The sequence below is a fragment of the Pezoporus flaviventris genome, unplaced genomic scaffold (genome assembly GCF_033815535.1).
Source record: "Pezoporus flaviventris isolate CSIRO_AGI_PZ_B2104156 unplaced genomic scaffold, CSIRO_AGI_Pfla_v1 ptg000007l, whole genome shotgun sequence".
In the NCBI taxonomy this organism is placed as follows: domain Eukaryota; kingdom Metazoa; phylum Chordata; class Aves; order Psittaciformes; family Psittacidae; genus Pezoporus; species Pezoporus flaviventris.
The window spans coordinates 49,893,081-49,909,406 of record NW_026892555.1 but is presented as its reverse complement, the minus strand read 5'-3'; positions in this window follow the sequence as shown (position 1 = coordinate 49,909,406).

The window sequence follows — 16,326 nt, the reverse complement described above, 5'->3', positions numbered from 1 at the left end:
CAACTGTACCTGCACATGGCAGGAGAGCCTCTTTTTAATTGTTCAGAGGATTGCCATACCAGAACACTGTATTAGAGAAGAGAAAAAATTTGCTGGTGTTTGCATTATTATTCCCCCAAGTTTCTCTCCAGCAGGCTCAGGAGGCAGCTGTATGGAATACATGACACAGCTCCTTCACTTTGAGAGACCTGTCAGCCTACATGTAGAGAAACATTAAGTCTCAAGAGACTGTGGTGCCTTTCAGCACAAGTTTGGTGCAGCTGTGCCATTTGGTGCACTCCACTCTGGGCAACTCTATCAGAAAAAGGGTGATAAATTTTAAAGTCCTCAGACAAATGAGGACATCAATCCAGTAGGCCAAAGAGATCCATTCATGATGAAAAGGTTCCGAGTGTTTACATGCAGTATACCTCTCTGTGTACAACAGTGACTGATGTAGTTAACCAGAACTAACTTGAGTCAAGCACTGGGCCCACTAATTTTAGAAAAAATAATATTTTACCTAATAAATCCAACAGGTCATTTATATATAAAACCCCCCAATGCTTTTATAATTGTAATATGGTAAATATAGGCTGAAAATAGAAGAATCTCAGTAGATGTAAAGTGGAAATACTTCACATAAGATAGTACAAGTCATGACAGGCAAGTTTAGTCTGCTTGAAACTGTGATGCACTGAATGGTCTGGGACTTGTTTTGGAAACAGTTCAAGAAACTTCTAATGCAAAACCTTGCCTGTAAAACTTACCATAATATATTTCCAAAACCATAACCTTTACTTGGGAAGATTTTAACATATTAAAAAAAGAAATAAATAATAGAAAGGTAGTAATAGTATGTACTGCACGCTGTTGCTTGCACAAGTACATTCATTTCCTTTGTTAAGCAACAGCAATGGATATCAGACACAGCACACACAAACACGGAAGCACAGAAAGTCATCCTATGGCCCTTATCTCTGGGCAAAGGATAAACCCCAGGAGGAGACAAAACTGAGCAACTAAAGAGCCTGAGCCAGCCAGTAAGATATGAAATTTTATAATCCACCAACAGTGCTGCAGGCTGGATCTGTTTAGAGGTAGTGACCAAAAGTTATGCCTTAGAAAATACCCTCATGTTTCAACATTTTTTTTTATAATGATTTGGGATGCCTATAATGCAAGATTTGTTCCAGTATTAAAGGGCGACTACAGAGAAAATGCAGACTCCCTTTTTACAAGGAGTCATATGGAAAAGACAGAGGTAATGGCCACAAGTTACTCCTGTAGATATTCTAATTGGACACAACAGGAAATTTTTTCCACAAAGAGAAATCAGCCACTGGAATAATTCCCAGGGAAGTGGTGGATTTCCCACTTAAATATTGGACACTTTAAATATTCAGCTGAACAGGGGGCTGGGACATCTACTCTAGGTTATGGTTTGTCTGGAAAGGTTGGATCAGATGATCCTTGAGGTCCCTTCCAACCTGGGATTCTATGAGTCTATGACTGAAATAAAAAACCAAACATCCCACAAACAAAACAGCCACATAATAAAGCCCCACATCCCACACTCAGGAAAGCCTCTACATGACCTAAGATAACAGTCATCTTCCTTTCAATCACCATATTCAAAAGTCAGCCTCAAAGCTAAGTCCCAAGTTCTGTCCACATAATCAATTACAGCATCAGGTACAACCATGCATCCATCACAGTACGGTGGTAGCAGGAAGCCATAAGACTAGGGCACTCTGAGCTGATCTGTAGCAAGGTTCAATAAAGAGCAGATTGCATTTTGAAAAAAAGGGAAATAAAGACCATGCCCTCTCAGTCTTGAAAGTCATTTTAATGCACTCCTCACGAATAAGCTCTCCTAAACCTTTGTACAGGAGTCAAACTTGCCTTAAAATCCATTGTCTGATTCAACAGGGCCTCTGCGATTCAGCGGGAACCACTACGGGCTGCCCCTCAGAGCTCTGTCGCTGCCATGGTTATTTCAAAATGTACGCAAGAAAGAGGAGACTCACGGCCTCTCCTCCTATCTCTGCCTCTTCAGCAATGGCAGCTTTCACACTGGCCCTCCTCCTGCTCTAACTTACGGTGAGGAAACGGCTGCAGAGGGTCGATGCGGCCGGAAGGCAGCCGGTCACTTCCCACGGGGCCCTTGTGCCGGCGGGCATATCCACGGTAACGGCCCCACCGACACATTCACAGGGCCGCACTGAGAAAGCCGCGGGGCCGACGCAACACAGAGCTCCAGCGAGGCCCGGCAGCACCGATGCGAGAGCAGAGAGAGGCTGTCCCCGAGGCGGGCAACGCCGCAAGCGATCCCCACCCGGTTCCTCAGGCGGCCTGGCCCGCCGCACCCCAGCTCCAGACCCCGCAGGTGGACGCTGCAGCACCCACCCAGCGCCAGCCCCACCTCACCTGGCGGCTGCGAGTGAGAATCCTCGTCCTAGCGCGGCAGGAGCAGCGGCAACAACAGCACTTCCGGAGAACCCGCGGCCACCGCCCCGCCGGCGCAAAGGAAGGAAGACGTGGGCGAGACCATCGGCGCGAAGAGGCGGAGGGGTGGCGGCGACGCCCGTCGCTTCGGTGTCAAGGTTATACAAGCCGTGCCAAGAAGAGGCCCCAGCGCTGACTGTGTGTTTCGCCCTTCCTCTTGGGAGTCTCTAGCCTCCCCGGGAGCATAGAGTCAAGGCCCGTGCTCAGCCTCTGTACCATCATGTCTCCCCCCGACGGAACGCAGCACTGGTACAGCGCTGTGCAGTCACCGCATTCCTCGGACAGGGAGGCGGAGGAAGTGCCGCGTCTGCCCTTATAAGGCAACGGCGGGAGTTTCCCGAGTGTCCTGCTCGCGGCGGCGGGCGGGGCCCCATCCCCTCGCCCTGCCTCCCCGGCAGCGCGCGGGCGCGGGCGTGGGCCCGGGGCGGGGCGGGCGTTACCTCAGTGTCGTATCCGCCCCGCCCATCCCGGCCCCTCAGGGCCTGCCCCGCCCGGCTCCGCGCATCCCTCCCGCTTTCCCTGATAGCGCCAGCCGCGAAACGCCCTTCCCAGCCTCGTGTGCTGCCTTTACGGGACCCTCTTAGGGAGGGTTGCGGTGGCCTCAGGGCATCACGGACCTCGACTGCTCCCCTTTTCTGGCAGAAAACCAGAGTATCTTCCCAGCTGTCTTTCGCCTTACAGGAGCGGGGGAGCCGGGAACCGGCCCAATAAAAGATCAAAGTGCGTTTTATAGTGCTGTCGTGCTTGCTAGGGAGGGGCTGTGTCGGAAGAAATTCCTAAGAAATAGGGCTTATGCCGGTTTGTTGTCTGTATGTCAGCCCATCTTCGAATAGTATTTGCTGCCTCAGCTGATGGTGGCAATAAAACAGGCGGCCTGAGGCCTTGGGTGTATTCAGTTCTCCCATGGTCTGTGAAAACAGTGACGGATTACACCAGTTTCTGACTTTTTTTTTGGAGGGAAATAAAATAGAAGGTTCCAGGGAGACCTTAGAGCAGCTTTCTAATGCTTAAAACGGCCTACAAGAAGTGTGGAGAGGGACTTTTTACATGGCATATAGTGAAAGGACAAGGGGGAATGGCTTTGAACTGAAAAGAGGAGAGTCAGTGGCAAAATTGACATGTGATTTATCAGAGTTAGCCCTGACAAGAGCAGGAATGAGAATCTCTATCTGTATTAGAGGTATTTTTGTCCAATGAAATAAATAATATCCAGTAACAATGAATTCCAGTTTTTTTTTCCTTCAGAAATTGATGCAATACTAACTCAGTGACTTATATTTATTTTCATTACGTACTCCAAAATAATTTTTTGGCATACCCAAAACTGGAATAATCAAAAATGCATGATTAAAAGAGCAATCAAAATGTGAATAATGAATATGTAGGTACACCTGTCAGAAGAAGCCTTCATACCTGGTATCTGTGTTTGAAGTGTCTGGCTATGAGCAGCTGCCGGGTTTAATATTAACATAATGAATAATATGTAATACATTGACTAACCACAGAGGACTTCAGCCTGTATTACTAAATCACCACAGGTGAGTTTACCTTATTGCCCTTTGAACTTTTGCAAGATTTTTTTCTTCTGAATAATTTCTTAATGGGAAAAGGTGTGCAACCTTTTATTTCGGAAAGTAGGGAGAAATTTAAAGACTCAGTATATTTCAGGCATCTTTAAGAAACACAGATGGCAGTAATATTGATTCGGGAACAGCAATTGTGCTTCCAGAAAAAAATTATCAGCCAGTTATAAAAAAATATGCATGATTCATTTGTAACATTCTTCATTAGCTCTCACTAAACTTCTTCAGACTGTATAAAAGCTTCATGAATTCCACTTTACAGATGGTGACACTGAAGCACAGGTGGGCTAAAACAATAATACATAAATGCTAAAGATGTGGTTTGGAATGTAAAAGGATTTTCAGTCAGGTGAGAAGTTTCTGAGTTTTACTTCATTCAGATTTGGAAGCTTGCACACTTCCAAAACTCCTGTGAGTCTTCGAACACCTAAATTACTCTAGAATCCACCTGAAAGTGACTTATATGCTACTTCCTCAGAGGCCAGGGTTCCCTAAAGGAGGAAGTTTTCCAAGGCTGCTTTTAAACTCTTGAATACATCGTAGAATCACAGAATGGTTTGGGTTGGAAGGGAAAAATTACCAAGTAAATAATAACAATAACAAAATATAACAGCAAGAAGAAGAAGCAGCTTAACACATTTGCAACAAAGGTCAAGAGAATATATTATGGTATTCAGTTATATAAACAATAGTATAGTCAGACTATTAAATAAAATAAACCAGTGAAGCTGGAATACAGTTACAATCCGGGAGTCGCCAGTACTGACAGCCAGGAAAGAAGGAACATGCTTGGACTTGTTACCAGCTCCAGCAATCAGCACACATCTTCCACACTACATTGAATAACAGGAGTTTACTTAAACAGTGCAATTCCTGCTGGTATCAGCCTGTGGAAGGTGAGTGCCACATGACAGGCCTGGTAGTGCCATTCCTAGGGCATTCCTGGCATGAGAATATGGCCCTGCACCTCCCTGACCTGGGAAGACATGCCTTTGGAGAAGCCAGAGGTGCTGCCTCTTGCTCACTCTGTGCAAGCTGAGCTGTTTTAGCCTTACTATCCATTTGCTTCTTCCACAACTCAGATGTCCCACTCACAGTTGAAGTAAAGGAGCATTTTGAAAACGCAAAGCAATGTCAATACACTTAAGAACAAACTAAACAAAAGCACTGGCTAAGCCAAGCTGCCATTCCGTACCACGAGGCCATGAGCAATAGCATGTGAAAGAAAGAGAAGTGGCCACCATGTCTAAAGTGTTAAAAAAGGGGACTTGGGTGGGCTCTCCAGCTGTATCTGTGCACTGAGATAGTCCTCTGGTTTGCTGAAGAGCTAGTAACTGCAAACTAATGACTAAAAATACAGTTACCTTTGATTACAGTGTGCTGGATGACATCAAATCTTACCTTTCTTGCTCTTTCCAGAGACTTCTATCACGTAGGCTATATCACTTTTTTCCAGCTGTGGTTAGTACTACAGGAACTGTTTTTAGTTTGAACAACTCTGCATTCTCTTTAATTTCAGAAACACATCTCATTTGGTACTGTTGCATTATGTACAAAGTAGAATTGTCCTTCCCTTTTGGGGCAAAAACTGGTTTGTCGTTCCTCTTTGGGACAAAACCTGGCTCCAATGCTGAATGTGAGGAGTCAAGCCATGCACTGGGCATTGCAAGCACTGGAAGCCAAAGGAACAGTGGCTCATCCATCCTCATAGCCCATTCTGCTCTGTGACAACTTCTGCTCCACCCTACGTACCTGTGGGTGAGTTATGCATGTTGTGCAGAATGTGCACAAACTCAACACAGATGCTGTGTAAGCAGGCCAGGTGTGGGAGCAGCACAGCCACATTACCACAGCATTGACTGTGAGGACTCCCGGTCTTCTCTGTTTGACAGGTGAGATACCCTCCTCTTCTTAGCAGCATTCCGTCACTTATTAAGCCCTTATTGTAATCCTTATCCTGGAGTTTATATATGTGTTATACTAGAAATGGTTTTTGTTGTTGTTGGATTTATTTTTCTCCAGGTTCTTTCCCTGACTGCTGTGGGTGTACTACAGATGAAATAACTCTCAGATTGTATGACTGTGAGGGTGGTGAGGCACTGGCACAAGTTGCCCAGAGAAGCTTTGTCTCCCCCATCCCTGGCAGTGCTCAAGGCCAGCCTGAACGGGGCTTTGAGCAACCTGGTCTAGTGGAAGGTTGTCCCTGCGCATGCCAGGGGGGTTGGAACTGGATGAGCTTTAAGGTCCCTTCCAACCCAAACCATTCTGTGATTCTATGATTGTGCTTTGCTCCAGGAGGAAGATTTATTTACAGCAGTAGCCAATTGCCTTCCTGTACTGTCCTGACCCAGCCTGGGACAGCACAGCCATACAGACACTGTGTACCTGGACCCAGAGTCCATCCCCGCGGCAGCTCCCTCTCGCCCCAGTGCCAGAAACCCGCACTGGAGCCCTGCTGCTGCCCGCTTCCAGGCTCTGTGGAGGCTGCTGAGGGAGAGTTACTCCCTTTGAACTCTCGAGCTGGAGACGCTGGTGTCACTGCAAGCCGCCCGGGCTGCTGGCGGCGGGCGGGAGCTCCGGTACCGGCTGTCACCAGCAAGGGGAGCTCCTCATTTGGGTAGGGACCGAGAGACAGGAGGGGCTGGGTACGGCCACAGGCAGGAGAGGGCTCTGCAAAATGGCATCAAATCCTGCTGTGGCCTGGAAGAGAAAGCGGAAAGACCCTATCAGTGCCACGGGCTGCGGGGTGACACTTGGGGTGCGTCCGAACTCATTCTCCTGTAGCAAGCACCTGCCTACCTCCGCCGAGAGAGGTATCTTACAAAGTGAGGATCTGTCTTGCTGTCCTAGCCCCTCTTTGCCTTGATTCAGCGCTGCTAATTGCTTTTTCCCAGTCACTAGAAACATACAGAAGTGTCTCCAAGCTCTGGCAGCTCCAGCAGCTTTCCCAGCTAAAGCTCTGTGAAAGCTGACATCACAGTTTCACCTGTGGTGAAACCCCAAGCAGCCTCTCTGGTTTCAGTACAGACTGGGAATCAGTGTGTTCCTTTTATGAAAAGCTCAAATACGTTTTTCTGGGATGGAAAACATTTTGTTTTATGGTATTGCAATCAAAGTTACACATGCAATAAGAAGCACAACATCAATCAACAACACCTGGGGTAAATATGCTTTCTGCTTGTAAGCAAAATTACTTTCCTTGTTTTCAGCAGAGATACCCTATGTAAGCATGACAAGCCAGAGCTAATCTAGCACTCAGACAAGATTTGCAAATTTTCCTCTGAAACTGGATTGAATTTAGAAGAGGCTTGAAGGAAATTTTTAATAAAGCTGGGTTGAATAAAATACCCAAATGCTTGGAAAGTATACAAAAACAAATAGTCTAGAGAAGGCCAACAGCTGGAAGAAAAGAGTTTTGGGGTGAGTTTCATTCAAACCTGAAAGCCAATGAAGAACTCATAGTTTATGAATCCTTTTCAGTGAGAATTGAGGGAATAAGCAATGGACAGCAATGAACAAACAGATAAGTTACAATGGCAAAATGAGCAAACACAGCAAATTAAACCCACGCTCACAAGGCTCTAAGTACACCTTCCTTCTCTAGCTGTGCTTCCTAGTTCAAGTCTACCTGGATAGCCCACAGGAACATATTAATTTTGAATTTAGGAAGAACGTTTTGTCTCCCTTGTGTAGCACAGGAAAAATAATGAAGACTTAATGAGGACTGTTAAAAATTCATGAAAAACAGAAATACTTTTAAAATCAAATATGTTGAATTTTTCCTATTTGTAAGCCTGTTCCACTGAACCTTCTCTGGATGTTCTGCTTGCCCCCAGGACTCCACTGGCTGCATTGCCACCTATGGGAGGAGATACCATTTTTTCTGTTGATGAGCAGGGAAGATGCCTCTCACTTGGGCTTTGCCAACAGACAGAACTGTTCCCGTCTTCCCTAGCAACCCAGCAGCAAAAGTAATGTAATTGCTCCACCGGGAATTTCTGGAGCTCATCAGCAGCTGTTATTAACCCTCTTGCAGTCATTACTCAGATGTGCTTGGTCGTCAGTCCCTGCTGGCATTACCAAAGGGAAGGGACATATTCCCTCTGTATTTACTCTGTCAGCTAGTGTAACAGTCCCTTGAGAGCTGTAACGAAAGAGTACAGTTTTAAGCAGATGCAGGAGGGTAAGCAGAAAATCAGCCCTGTGTCAAGAAGCCACTAATACCTTTGGCAGGGCTGTTCTCAGCTGTGCCCTGCACTTGCAGCTAGCGGCTGAGGATTCATCTTTCAGCTGTCTGCCAGCCATCATGACCTGAGCAGCACACACCCTTCCACTCTGAAACCCAACTTGAGCCTTCTGTTAGTGGGAAACATAAAGTACTGTAGTGCACTTAATAAGTACATTTTTTCTATAGGCAGAATAAGAGGAACCTGATATCAGCTGAAAAATGTTCATTGTGCACTTTAGTTTCATGACACTTTCAGACCTGCAGATGTAATGATAAAGAGATGTACTAAAAATTTCAAGGTGTCTCTGAATGGCTTGATGAAAACTGTTTCTTCACCATATAGAGATAAATACAAGACAGTACTAGCAAAAATCTTTAATAAAAATAATATGTTTCTTGTCCTGAAATATTCCCGTTTCTCCCCAGTGTGAACTAATTGCACAGATTTTCCCCAAAATCCTGTTGGAATCTGAAACTTTCAAGAAGTTCAGCTTCTGCAAGTTAAGTAACCTAAAACTTTAATTCATAAAGCCATAGAATGTGAAAATAGGCTTGAACTGTCCAGTTTGATCTTTCCCTTGTAGTTAACTTTAATTTTCTTTGGCATTTGGCCAGAGTAAAATGATGTTTAAATAGCTTGGAGTTTCTTTTTGCAAGAGCAAATACAGTAACTGTGGCTAAACTTCAAAGAATTGCCAGGAGGTGATAAAATCAGCAGATGGGCTCAAATTTGGACTATCTCATAGTAAGACACATCAAATGGACAAATGCTTCCCCTCTGCTTTTCACGCAACTATAAATAGTAAACAAAGATATACCCTGTATTTTTGCTGTGCATATCTAGTCCTTGGGTTGGTATCAGCTTTATAACACATCAAATCATATGAACTCCACACTCTTCTAACTTTATCTAATAACTGTGAGTGTATGGGTCTGTATCGCTGTTCTAATTATTATGCTTATGATATTAAGCATATGATTATGCTGTTATCTATAGGAATGTTTCTAGTTAATCCAAAGTGTGTGTGTGTGTGTGTGTAGAGAGAGATGATAATTCCAGAGGCTATCTCTCTTCCACTGTTTTTCCTTTGATAGATATAAAGATTAGGAATCGTATCCATTGGGGTTAGCAGTGTAATGGGCCATGGAGAGTGGAGTCTCTTGCAATAAAGAGATTGCATTGCAATTATGTTAGTAGGCATTTTGGGATCATGTACTATGCATGCCTATCCAGAAAGAGTACAGCCCTCTGTGTGTAGTTCTCTAAATTACTCATCTAGCCCATGTTAACACAGAGGGGATGCATGCTGGAGGAACTGTTAGGAGCAGCACAGAAACAAAAAGTACCTGGGCAAAAGAGGGTTTTCCACCCCATTGACAGCTCACTGCCAGCAACAGTGAGATCAAGTAGCAAGGGCATGAGCTGACAAAGTTTTTTATAGTACATTTATCAGAATAGTTCAGAAACTTACAGAAAGACAAACCCCAAGATGCTGGTATCATTCCAGCTTCTTGAACTGGAGACAGCTAACATTAATTACAACAGAAATGTACATAAGGACACTAGAACCAAAGACATTCAGTAACAAAAAACGCAGAATTATTAGTGCCAGATCCCAGGCAGGTTTCAAATGGCTGCCACGCTGCCCATGAAGCACGTTTACTAGGTGAGCAGGAGAAACCCAGGCAAAGCAAGATCACCTGCCTTCCGTGTTATTGCTGAGAATTAGATTGTAACATCTTCCTTGGCCAGTGAAGTTAATACTGGCACTCAGCAGGGGTGGTATCTGTTCTTCTGAACAAACTCTCAGAGAAACTGCAAGACATAACTGTGCAGCAACAAAGTGATTGTAACTCAACAGGCTGAGAAAATTGAGCCTGGAGAAGAGAAGGCTGCATGGAGACCTCATAGCAGTCTTCCAGTATCTGAAGGGGGCCTACAAAGATGCCGAAGAGGGACTCTTCATCAGAGACTGTAGTGATAGGACAAGGGGTAATGGGTTTAAACTTAAATAGGGAAAGTTCAGGTTAGATATAAGGAAGAAGTTCTTTACTGTGAGGGTGGTGAGGCACTGGGACAAGTTGCCCAAAGAAGTTGTGAATGCTCCATCCCTGGCAGTGTTCAAGGCCAGGTTGGACCGTCTGGGGCAACATGGTCTAATGTGAGGCGTCCCTGCCCATGGCAGGGGGGTTGGAATTAGATGGCCTTAAGGTCCTTTCCAACCCAAACCATTCTATGATTCTGTGATTCTGTGAAACAATTCAGAGATGAACTTCGGAAACAGATCTCCATTTAATTGTACTACAAGGAAAAGAGAGAAAAAGAAAGGAAAAGTTACAAAGCCAATTATGTGGCAGAATTTTAATGTCTGTAAATTTGACTTGGATGACTGGAGTTTGAAATACATCTCTAGTGCTATATTCTCTGGTTAGTCTTGCACATATTTGGTTCTTATGTTGTACCTCCTTGTTGCCTTCCACCTCCATGGGTAGACTGAAAAGCCAGAGATCACAGAGCAGAAAAGCCAGGGAGAGAATAGTCCCCTGTGTGCCCAGGCCCCATCAGTGCCATTCCCTGAGATTGTATTCAGATTTGTCAACCCTACATCTGCCTGCCCAGGTTCAGAGTGATAAAGGTGAATGAATCTTTAGTTTCCCATGAACCCTTAAGTCCGCTGTTATTAAAACCTGGATGTTAATAGGCATATATGCAGCTCACCCAGTGAGTGCTGTTCACAAGCTCCCTGAATACTGTATCTTACATAGTAGTGCAAACCCTGATTTATCTTTCTTCCTTGAAGTATTTTGGGATTCTTGATAGGTGTTTTTCCCAGGTAATTGCTTCTCCTAAGTAAAATTATTTGAATTCCAAAATCAGTTTGACATTACAAGCTTGCTTTAGGAACTGGTGCTGAGAAGGGACTGAAACTAAAGAGCTTTGTGAATTGTACAGCTGGTTTCTGTTTGCTCATTACTTCAAAGTTATTTTCAGTGAAATAATGTTATGGTTGTATCTGACACTTGGAAAGAAAAACTAGAAAACAAATAAGGCTTTGCTATGTTTGCTAGAGATTGTGAATATCAATATTGCTTTTAGCAGTTTCCACTGATCTATGCAAATAACCATGTGGTTGATTAGCTAGTCTGAGCTTGCATTTAGAATACTGATCTATTAATTATACACATAATTTCATGTCTGTACACATGTATACACAGTATTTCAAGATCAGTCTGCTAGACTGATCTTTGATGCTTTTGAAGGAAAGACTATTTAAAATAAATTTACTTTATATTTGCAGTCTTCCTGCCTGTTTTCCCATCTGGTAATAAAATAATTCTTTATGGGCCAACATTCAGATTTTTTTGTATTTAAATATTCAGTACATAGGTAAAAAAAAAACCCAACTGTTCTTTCAAATGGAAAGGGGTCCAGTTTAAAACGTATAGCGATTTACCTTTTAGCTGAGACGGCCACGAGAGATACTATACGTAAAAGTTTTGACACAAGAATATAAGAACTGATGAAACATTTAAAATATATATAAGTATATATATAAATACATAAAATATATTTTAAATATGTAAATATAAAATTATTTTTTATATTTTATTATTATTATTTATAATTTAAATATATGTCTGTTTCATTTATAAATAAAAGTTAAATGAAGTAATACTTAAAATATAAAATATCTATAATATCTTAAATCTAAAAAGGCAATTCTTTTGAAAGCACATCAGCATTTGGAAGATTTTTGACAAATGACTTCATATGGGAAGCTTGAATCTTATATCTCTACAGCTCTGCTGTGATTCATGCAAAGAAATTGTAATCATCATCTGTCAGGAAAAAAAGAGAGCAAGAGAATGTTTCCCCCTTAAATTTGCATATTCTAAATAAATTTGGTTTACATATGCCTGTCAGACTTACAACCGCACATAAAATCTTCGTACAGTTTCCACACAGAGATTGAGCAGTGACAAGATGTGGAAAGACTCAAAGAAGCTGGTGTGAATCAATGCAAAGATTTTTAATAGAAAGATTTTCAGCTCAATTGGACAATGATTTGTTTTCAACATCTGTTTGAAATGACTGAAGCCCTAAATGAAGATGAGAAGCTGAGTATGCAGAATGGGCCAGGCTGTACGTTCAACAGTGCTACAACCTGTGCTTTGCACAAAAGAATAGGTCTGTGTGTCAATTGTTTCTGCCATATGTCATATCTCTGCCTTTTAAGACCTTATTTAAGGTCTCAGAAATTGTGCTCCTGGGAAACCATTTATCTGTTTGACAGCATGTAGAATGGCAACTTTATATATATATTTCTAAGACTAAATAAAGCATGCCAAACCATAAAATTACAGAATGGTTTGGGTTGGAAGAGACCTTAAAAATCACCCAGTTCCATCCCCTCTGCCACAGGCAGGGACAGCTTCCACTAGACCAAGTTGCTCAAAGCCCTGTCCAACCTGGCCTTGAACACTGCCGGGGATGGGGCAGCCACAGCCTCTCTTGGCAACCTGTGCCAGTGCCTCACCACCCTCATAGTGAGGAACATATGTCATTCATAAAATATAAACATATGTCTTATTTTGGCTGATGCTGATCCCTTTTGTCAAGACTCCAAACCTGAACTTGAACAGAAACATAAGAAACTTGTCCTACAGAATGGATGGAGAAACAAGAGCACTGGCTCACCACATAAAAATCAGAATTGATCCATTTCAAAGTTAAATACACTGCTGCCCTCGTGGAATATGACTGCACTGCAGCCTGCAGCCACCAGCTATATAGCAGATGGTTTAAGTGACTGGAAAAAAAACAACTATTAAAATAATGTGATTAACGCTCTAAATGCTTATAAAAAAATCCTGGTGGGTTTGGCGATTGTTTCAAAATAATTTGCTGCTGCAGCTTACGCTGATGATATTTGAGCTACTTCATTTAAAGCTAAATCACACATGGTGAGTAAGCACCAGGATGATCTCTGACTTGTGCCTTCACCCATCAGATCCTTCTAATCTCAGTTCCTTCTTCTCTTCAGTGCATCTCCTTCTCTTCTGCAAATACTAAGCTCCAGCCTACTTTTCCCTCTTTGTCTTCACCAGGTCTTTTTGCATCATGGTCCCAAATTCTGGAATAGTTTTTAGTTTGTAATTTATGTTTTAAATTCGATGGCTCTGTCCATTTTTTTTATTACTTTTTTTTTTTCTATTAAGACATTGCCACTAGCCTTTCATTGAATGGAAACATTCGATTGATTCATAAGTATTTCATCAATCAGCATGAGGATGAGTAAAATGAAAGCTGTTATTCCATACTGGGTGGTAAGTTTGTGTTAGCTATCTGAATGATTGTGTTAATGATTATTGTAACACCTGAGGCAACTGCTTCCTATTATTGCAACAGTGGCTTAAATCTCAGCAAGATGATAGCAGGATTTTTTAAATTGTGATGAAATAGTGTGGTTAAAAAGATTTTTGATAAGGAAAGGGGAAGACAATCATTACAGAGTCCCTGTTTAAGTGTCTAGGCACCCATGAGGGACAGAGGGGCTGCCCATGGAGTACATCAGGGCAGGTCCTGGCAGCCAGGGCCAGTCCTGTCACTCCAGGCAGGAGCAGGGCACTGGGGCAGCCCCAGCCCCAGGAATCAGGCACCAATATCCTGCCCAAATTACTTCACTCATATTTTGAAGTGTATTATCTGCTTCTAAAAGCTGCTTAACTAAATGGCAAGAGCTCAAATATTATACCTTAGTCAAGTTTTCTGCCAGTGGGTTGTCTGTGGTTGGAGGGACTCTCTGGTCCTTCAGCAGTCATGTGTCAAGGCATCTTGTCCAGTCTTTCCAAGGTGCAAAACCAAATACAGTGAGGGTAACAGAAACTATCCAACAATATTGGATTAAAAGTAGCAGAAACTATCCATTGTTACTGAAATAAAGGTTTTGAAGGATCTGTGGTGTTTAGGAAAGATTGACAGATACAATATGAGACAACATTTAACAATCTGTTTTGATATGTAATTTAAAATGACAGGAGATACTATGGATTGTAAAACCATGTAAGTGCCAAAGGCATTTAAAGAAATGCTAAGGATTTTCTGTGGAATAGCTCCAGGAGTCTGCCATAGGCTCTCAGGGTGAGGTTTTAATATGAAAAGGAACTTTTAAAGTGTTATGAAGGAAAATAAATAGTGCCAGCAGTGAGCTTGTTACGGACACTTCCAGTTCCAGAGAGGCACTGTGGAATAAATGTTACTAATAATGGTAAGGCAAATATTTCTAAAATTTATGAAAAAATATTTTCCATCAATGTGTGTTGGCAGGCAGAAGGAAGCAGCATAGACTGGTCTCTTCTGTGTGTGCGCTGGTAGTGAGGAAGCTGAGACAGGAGGTGGAACTGTGCAGTCCTCCTAACCACAGACATCTGTACATGGAAGAGTCAGTGATCAACGCAGTAGTTAACCTGAGCGCACCCAGTCCTGTGCAGTGATGTGCTGAGCTGCAGGTATGGGGTGGCCTTCAAGGCTGTGTTGCAAAAATGAAAACGTATAAGGCCAATATGGGATGCTTGAATAGCCTATCAACTATAAGCCTTGTTACATTCAAAAGAGCCAGTCAGGTTCAAGAATATTAGTTTATTCATATGCAAAATATGCAGTTCTTTTGGATTGCTGGCAATAAATGCATCAACTGCAGAATAGCGGTACAGCACTTAACAATATGATTGCAATCAGAAGCTCAATTTCCTGGGTCAAAACACTCTGTATAGCCAAGGATGTGAGTCTTAATAAAAGGCATCTCTTCTAGGGAAGGCAAGGAGGACAAACCTCTCTGTCCCTATGATTTGGTGTTGAATTCTCATTCCCCAGCTAGGTACAAAATCAGGGTACTTTTATACCTCATTAACCATTATTGCACAAAGCACTGTGGGTGGGGCTGCGGTCAAACCTCCTGTGCTTGCTGTTGTGTTGTATAGAGCAGCTGTACTTGGGAGCAGTTGCTGGTAACCATTTCTTGCATGATTTTGCAACATGAGTGATGACACAGATAACGTTTGTGTGTTTTCAGTTATCAAGAGGAAGAATGAGGCCACATGGCTTCCACCTCTCTTCATGCTCCTCCCTGGTGCCACAGCAACACAAACAACCAGACCTCCATCTGGTTTCCATGTCTGCTGTGGTTACCCTGGGCTCCGTCACCCACCCTGAGCTTTTGATTTTACACTGTTCTCACACTTCCAATATGCTGCCCACATCCCTTGGCTGCAGGTTTAGCCTTGCCATGTAATTGCACAGAGGAGCTTGCAGGCAGCTCCCACTTGGTACCATCACACTCACACCACTTACACCACCTGCGTAGCTTTGAGTGTGTCCAACAGTGCAAACAGAAGGTCTCTGTGAACATCCCTTCTGTTTGACAGCAGAAATTATAAATAGAGTTGGGTTTTTTTTTTTGTAAGAAACTGCTGTAATAGCTTAAATGGCTTCAGCAGAGAATCTTCTCCTCCTGACAGGGTCAGTATGGTGTGCTGCATGAGTTGGAGTCCTGCTTGATGCTACACTGCTTGGGTTTCCCAGCATATAAGGGAATGTAAACTTTTCTATACTATTTTCTTCTTATAGTGTTAGCAGTAATACTGTATGTTTTGACTAATACCTTACAGAGCGTGAGTGCCATTATTACTGGGAAAATAGTGGACAAGCATCTCCTGATGGAAAACAAGTGGTAACATTTAGTACTCCTAGTGAAAAACTTGCACCAGTGTTGGTTCATTTCATACCTATTTCCCCCTACTTTTGTATGCTAAATAAAATCTGAGAAATACCTTTCTTATTTAATCTTTGTTTTAATGTAAAGCAGCAAGGGGAGGGCTAGAATCAGAGACTGGCAGTGCAGGAAATGGCAATGTCCTCCTTTTTATCCAGCCCAGCCTCCACATCAGTGAGGAGAATCTCTCTGATCAGGAAACCCTGAATGGAATTTCTATCCATATCAAGGAGATAGCGGTCTTGTACTTGTTCTT